The sequence below is a fragment of the Cavia porcellus genome, unplaced genomic scaffold (assembly GCF_034190915.1).
Source record: "Cavia porcellus strain 051 isolate PalLab524CR breed Dunkin Hartley unplaced genomic scaffold, mCavPor4.1 scaffold_7, whole genome shotgun sequence".
Lineage (NCBI taxonomy): Eukaryota > Metazoa > Chordata > Mammalia > Rodentia > Caviidae > Cavia > Cavia porcellus.
In genome coordinates, this window is record NW_026947490.1 from 16,519,836 (window position 1) to 16,527,291 (window position 7,456).

Consider the following 7,456-nt stretch of genomic DNA (forward strand, 5'->3'; position numbering starts at 1 on the left):
GATCTTTTGAGATATTGAAATTAAAACTATGCTGAGACTACACTTCCAGAAAAAATGACTGTTACCAAGAAATCAACCAGTGACAAATGCTGGCAGGGCTGCGGAGGAAAAGGCAGTGGGAGTGTAGACTGGGGCAACCACTGTGGAAATCAATGTGGAGCCTCCTCAAAAAAATGCTTTTTTCCAAAGTTCATTTCAGGATTCTGAAAATGGCGGCGGGCTAGGGGATCGAGCGAAGAGTCTCTCCAGAGAATTCAAACTCGAAGCTAAAAAAAGACAGCATGGAGAGGGCCAGACAAATCGATAGCGATTCTTATTAACCAAGACAGTACAGCTGGAGGATTTAAAGTCGTGCTGAGACTTTCAACGCCGATAACGGGAGGCTGCAAATCCCGCACCCTTAAATCAACAAACAACTCGTGGACCCAGCACGAAAAGCTGAGTTGCTTTTGGGGACTGCGGGAAACGGAGACCCGGACCGAGACTCCAAGTAGCAGCCAGTTCTGCACCGCTGCACCAGAGCGGATGTACAAAGCTCTGGCGTTTCAAATCTAAACGGTGCACAGATATCTGACCGGTCAGCGCTGTACCGGGAGTGTGGGAAAAGTGGACAGCTTGGTGTGCGGCGGTCCCGGAACGAGGACTTGCACCGGACTCTGGTGAGTACAGAGAACCCCGCGGCTGCTGGGTTTGGCCAGAGAACAGCTGGCCCGCCACCACGGGGAAATCAATAACACAGAGTCTGGTGCAGACATATTAGCCTGGCTAATATGTTTATTATCTATCTGGTGCAGACATATTAGCCTGGCAGCTTGGTGACATCACCAGGTCCCCTTGTAGGGAGGGCTGGTGGAAGACATCTTGAGTCCTGGCAGAGCCTGATTACTTGCTGGCGTCAGCTCCACACAGAGAACTTAGTGGGAGCCATCTTTGTTTTGGGCAGATCTGCTATTCTGGTGCTCCTGTCACAGAGAGGTTTGGAAGAGAACGGCTGGGACTTGGGCAGAATCCTGTGCCATTACTCAGCTGCTTCTGATTCAAAGAGAACTGGCAGGAGCTACTGGGGCTAAACCAAGCCTCTGCTTGGGGCCCAATAAGCGGATACAAAATAGTCACAACTCAGTGACAACCAGAAAGTACAGCCTAATTTATGAACTAACTGACACAGAGGCTAGAGACTAAACTGTACCACCCCTGCATCCCAGCCTACCCCAGATAACAGCAAATTGGGGAGGACAGCAAAAACTCAAGCCAGCACGCTTCTGAGAGGCCCTAAGCAATTCGGAGAGGGCCAGAGAACTCCAGGACAGTCTGAAAGAAACCAGAAACATGACAAGAGATAAAAATAAAAAAAATCTCCAGCTGTTCAACAGGAGAAAATAAACCCAAGAGAACTAAACACTGAAGAGAACAAACATAGTAACCATCCTCTACTCGACACAGCATCAGCCGAAATTAAAAAGTACTTACATGATCTCATAGAGGAATTTAAAGATGTACTCCTGATCCAAGTGAGGCAAGATATAAAGAGATTAATTAAAGAAATGACAAGCCCCGCCCAAGAGAACACAGATGGAAGAACTGAGGAAATCAGAAAAGAAAGAGAAGCATCTGAAGAAGAATTTAAGCATAACTTAGAATACATGAAACAGATCCAAAGAGAATATCAGGAAACTAAAAACTCCATTGAATATTGGCAAAATGCCTTGACAGAAACTAAAGACAACCTTCTGAAACTTGAAGAGAGATTTAGGGCTTATGAACGTGAAAGAAAAAGCCTCTTAAAAATAACAAGGAACCAGAAAGAAGCAATTCTAAAACTGGAAGATGATAAAAAGATACATAACCTAAGAATAAAGAATGTGAGTGAGGAAGCAGGAACATCCAAAAATGAAATACAAAAAATATTCACAGATATATTAAAGCAAAATTTCCCACGTATAGCAAAAAGAAATGATATCCAGATAAAAGAAGCATACAGAACGCCAGCTACCTACAACCAAAACAGATCTACGCCTAGGCATATAATAATCGAGATCCCAGAAATCCACCAAAAAAACAGAATATTAAAAGCAGCCAGAGAAAAGATGCAGGTTACCTATAACGGGAAATCTATCAAAATAACAGCAGACTTATCAACACAAACTCTTAAGTCAAGAAGGGAGTGGGGAGAAATATTCCAAGTCCTGAAGGAAAAAAATATGCAACTGAAGTTCATATATCCGTCAAAACTCTCTCTAAAAATTAATGAAGAAATAAGATACTTTCAAGACAAGGAGGAACTGTGGGAGTTCGTGGCCACCAATCCAACCCTACAGAGAGCGCTGAAGGACATTACAGAGAAAGAGAGGAAGAGATATCAGGATTCCAGCAACAGTGGCAGAGAGGCCTCAGTGAACGGGGCAGACAATGGAATGAGGGAATAAGGTGGACAAATTATAGCAGAAAAGTGGAGTAGCAGACATGAGGCAGAGACGGTAAGCTAGTCTTTAGTAGAGACAGCTCTGAAACTATATTTAAAAAAAAAAGCAGAGGTCATTGCTAATGGTGTATAACGATTTAAAAGACACAGTAGTCCTAGTGCCATATTTAGATTGAATTAAATTTGTTCTGGTCTGTCCACTCATGTCAGATTTGAGGACACAGACCTCTAGAACCAAAAATAGCAGGTTATACCATGGTAACTATCCTTACTTTCCTATTGACTTAGGCTGAAATCCTGTATTACTTACATTGTCTTACTATGACTGATCTTAATTGTATCTGAATCATAAGACTATTGGTTGGCCTTGACTGATCCTATTTGAAATCAGTATGCGTGTTAGAATCAACCCTAAAAGTAGAGGAAACTACTCTGAGCATGACAAGATGTAAAGGATATCCATACTGGTATGAATCAGTAACAGCTCTCAAATACTACAATGCAGTCAAAGATAAGTTTTTATAAAAATAGGTGTTAGTATGTTTAACTATAATAAGCCAGTGTTGTGGACAAATCTATTGAAAATAACAAGAGAAAACATAGTAGCTACGGAAGATCATTTATATTATAGTTTTATAAGTCTTATCCATTGCATGTTTTTCTAGGAAATTGTTTCGCTGTCTTGTTATGACTTGGTTTTCCCTATAATACAGAGAGGATAGGAACAAATACTCTGAGGAAGAGACCTGAAAAACCCGAGGCTTATTTTGTAGCATTATAATATAAGTTCTAGCAATCTATTGCTTGCTGATTAGAATGACATTGGACTGGTTTCTTCAGCTCAACTTCAGCATATGCAGAGATGGGGACAGCTATCACAAAGAGAATGAGAGATGCGATGGTAGTTGCTATTGTCTTCCCTAATTTGGAACTTGAGGACCTAAAAAGACTCCATCATCCTGTAATGATTTGATTAGTTCTATAATATGCAATAAGTATATAAAGTGGGTGAAGTTAGGGACAACTATTTGTAAGAAGCTAGAGACAGTTAGATAAGGTAGATCTCCAGTGGACTTGCTTTGAAATCTGTATTTCTTTAAATTGTTTTTTATTTTTTTTTTAAATGTTCTGTTCTGTTTTGATATGGTTAACCTTACCCTCTTAGAGATGTAAAACAAATAGGTGGGACTGATAATCATATTACGGAGCTTTTGTTCGACCATAGAGCAGAATGGTTTGTAGGGTCACTTTTTTGAATGTCATTCTAAATACTTTAATTCTATAACCTGAACAGCCATTTCGAAGATGACAATTTGTAACTTATCAACCGGCAATTTCTTACCTTTTGTTTGTCTGTAATTTAGTATTATTTCTACCCTTTTTTTTATCTCCATGTATTTTTTTTTTCGTTTCCTTTTCTTTAAATAAAAAAAAAACAAAGTTCATTTCAATATTTGTTGCTGTACTTGTATATTATTCTTATTTTATTAATATACTAATTAATGTTGACTTCTTTTTTTATTAGTATGTTTGTAGTACATGACGACTATAATTACCACAGGGAGTTGACACATGTAATAATATATTTTAATTCTTTTTTTGTTTGTTTGTTTGCTGTGTTTTTCATTCTCCACCTTTCCCCCTCTTCCCTCATCCTTCCAACATTGGTCCTTTTCCTATTGACAACAGACTATTTTCATTAAATATTGATGTCTTCATTCTTAAACATCCCTAGAATAAATCTTGTTAGCCATGGTATAATAGTCATTTAGTACTTACCCAGTTCCAGTAGTTATTACTTTAAGGATGTTTGCATCTGTATTGTCAGATCGTATTCTAATTTCCTGTGTAACTTATGCATTTTGTGTTTGATATTGCAATTATCAGTTTTTAAAAATGTGGTAGAACTTGTCTTTGAAAACTTATAGAGCTTTTTCATATTTTTCTGGGGGTTTTTTGGTTTTGTTTTTAATGTTAGGTTTCTAATCACTTTAAAGAGAGCATCTTTTTATATGAGCATATAAGTAAAAGTCAAATATCATACATTTTTGACAATACTTTTTGGGACACCAGAACTCCTCTAGAAGGACATGAGTTTTTTTTTTTTTTTGAGACAGGGTTTTGCTATATTGTTTTGTCTGCCAGGCTGGCCTTCAACACGTGACAGTATTCCTGCTTCAACCTCCCAAATGTTGGTTTCCAGGCATGTGCCTGGTTATTCATGAATTACTTTTGTTTAAAAAGTTTGGATCCTTTTAAATAACCACATTAAATAGTATTCACAGATTCTTTTATTGTGAGTTTTTAGAGATAGTATATTGACAATATTGACTAATTAGAAATTCTTATTAATTTAGGAATATTTATAAATAATGTTTGTTACTTAAAACCAAGTTTTAGTCTGTCAATTACTACTTCATTAAACATCTAGTGGCAGGCATGGTGGTGCAGAAGTGTAATACTAGCACTCAGAAGGCTGGTACAGGAGGATAGCTAAAAGTTTGAGGCCAGCCTGGGGCTATATAGTGAGTTAAAGACCAGCCTGAACTATAATGTGAGATCCTGTCTCATGGAAAAACTTTTTTAGCAATAAGCATTTCTCTAAATACTTGCTCCTTTACACAACTAATAATTCAGATCTTAAAGATTAAATAAATATCTTTACTGACCAATTACAAACCTAAGATTTGAACATGGGATGAAAATCAGTAACTTGTTCTCATGCTGTCTTGTTCCTTCTCCCAATAGAATGTGTAGACTGTAGTCAGTAACAAGCAAAAAAATCTTTGCCCAGGAGTGTTGAAATAATGGATATGAGGTAGGAGTAGAGCTTAGATGTAGAGTGCTTGCTTAGCATGCAAGACGCAAGGTCCGGGGCTTGATGCTCAGTACACACACACACACACACATGCACACACACGCACACCAGAGAATATCGATTTATCCACATGGCAACAATCAAGGAATACTAATAGCCTCACATCCATAATGGTTCAAATAACCAATAAATTAAACCAGACAGTTATGGAAAAATCCAGGGAATGAGGCAATGAGAGAGAGATTGGCAAGAACTCACATATTCCTAGTGATCTTGAAACAGTAACTATTGCTACTCAAGAGAAAATTGAGAGGGTCCTAGTGAGCTGCTTATTCCTGATTAACCATGAGACTTCAGAAACACAAGGAGTAAAAAGCCATGCTGTTTTATCAGCTTAGATTTTGGAGCCATAGAGAGCTCCAATTGCAAAGCATAGGGGTTTATTGTATTACAATGACTAAATAAAACCTCCAATTAATATTTAATTAAGCTCTCCTGAGAGAACAAAATTTTTAAAATAAATTAGACCTCTTTCTGTAAGCGGCCCGAGGTGACCTGTAAAATGGTTCACTACTGTCTTGACCCAGAAAACTCCACAAAATCATGCAGATCAAGAGTCTCAAATCTTCATGTTCACTTTAAGAACACCTTTAAAGCATCCCAGGTCATCAAGGGTATGTATCTTGGTTACTTTTCTCTAGTTCTGAGACAAAATACCCAACACCCAAAGTTAAGGGAGGAAAGGTTTATTTAGGTCACCAATTGTGGTTTCTTTCAGTCCATCTTCAGCTGGCTCCAAGGCCTGATGGCATGGCAGAAGGGCAACCATTCATGGCAGTTGAAAACAACAAAAGCAACAAGAGCAAAAGGAAAGAGCAAACCTCTTTTCCTCCTTTATATGGTATTCAGACTATCTATGCTAGGGCTGGTGTCACACTCACACCCCCAATCTGAGCACTGGACTATAAACCAATTCCAAACTCTAGCTTCAGCTACCTCTGAAATAGCCTGCCCCCATGATTGCGTGAGGCTTTGAGGGGACATTCAGACATAAGAGTATGCATGTCCAAAAGGCCACCAAATATCTGAAGGATGTCACGTTAAAGAAGTAACATGTGTCATTCTGGTGTTACAATGGTGGTGTTGGCAGTTGTTCCCAGGCCAAATGGTGGGACTGGGCACAGGATCAGTGGCCAAAGAAGAGTGCTGAGTTTTTGCTGTACATGCTTAAAACTACAGAGTAGTACTTAACTTAAGGTTTCAATGTAGATTCTTTAATCATTGAATATATTAAAGTAAACAAAACACCCATGATACACTACCATAATTATACAATTCATGGCTGGATTAACCTGTACATGCACTCCTCCTGCCACACTGAGATGATCCTTACTAAAAATGAACAAATTGTTCCTAAACCAGAGGAGGAAGTTGCACAAAAGAAAAGATATCACAGAAGAAACTGAGGAAACAAAAATGTATTGCATGGGAATAAATTAAGAATAAGATAAATGCAAATAAAAGTTTAAAAGTAAATAAATAAAATGAAAGAGATATCAGAGTCTGCACAACCTTTATAGAATTAACCCAAGCAACTCAAAACAAACAAAAGCAATGACTGGCATCCAAGAGAAAGAAAGTCAGACTCTTGTAGAGTAACTACAGCCCATTTTTAAAAGATGTCTTATTTTCATTTTTTTCAAAAACTTTAAATCTTTCAAAATGGGAGAAAAGTCAGTAGAAATGTCTCTGCGGGGGCTCAAGATTGGACTTAGAGGACAAAGATTTAAAAGTAGCTATTATAAATATGTTCAGAGAGCTAAAAGAAATATGCAAACAGTTAAAGAAATGTATCATGTGGTTGTATCCTGCCTGTAATCCTAGCTACTCAAGAGGCTAAGGGAAGAAGATTGCAAGTTCAAGGCCAAGGGATGTAGCTTAGTAAAAAGTTCCCTGGTTTCAATTTACAGTACTGGAAGGGAAAGAGGGAGGGAGGGAGGATGACAATAAGAAAACAAAGGATATCAATAAGGAGAAAAATTTCCCTGGAAATTCTGGCAGTGAAAACTAAAATCAAATTGAAATTGTAAGTAGACTGCCTAATAGCCAATTTGCATAACCAAAAGACTCATTGAACAAGAGGATAAATCAGTAAAGATTATCCAAATTGAAGAACAGGATGAGAAAATAAATACACAATAATAGAACACACACAT

General features: G+C 38.0%; 1 pseudogene; it reads left to right on the plus strand.

Annotated features, from left to right (window-relative positions):
* Positions 1 to 6,288: 6,288 nt before the first annotated feature.
* Positions 6,289 to 7,106, plus strand: LOC106027095 (large ribosomal subunit protein uL22-like; annotated as a pseudogene).
* The last annotated feature ends 350 nt before the right edge of the window (positions 7,107 to 7,456 follow it).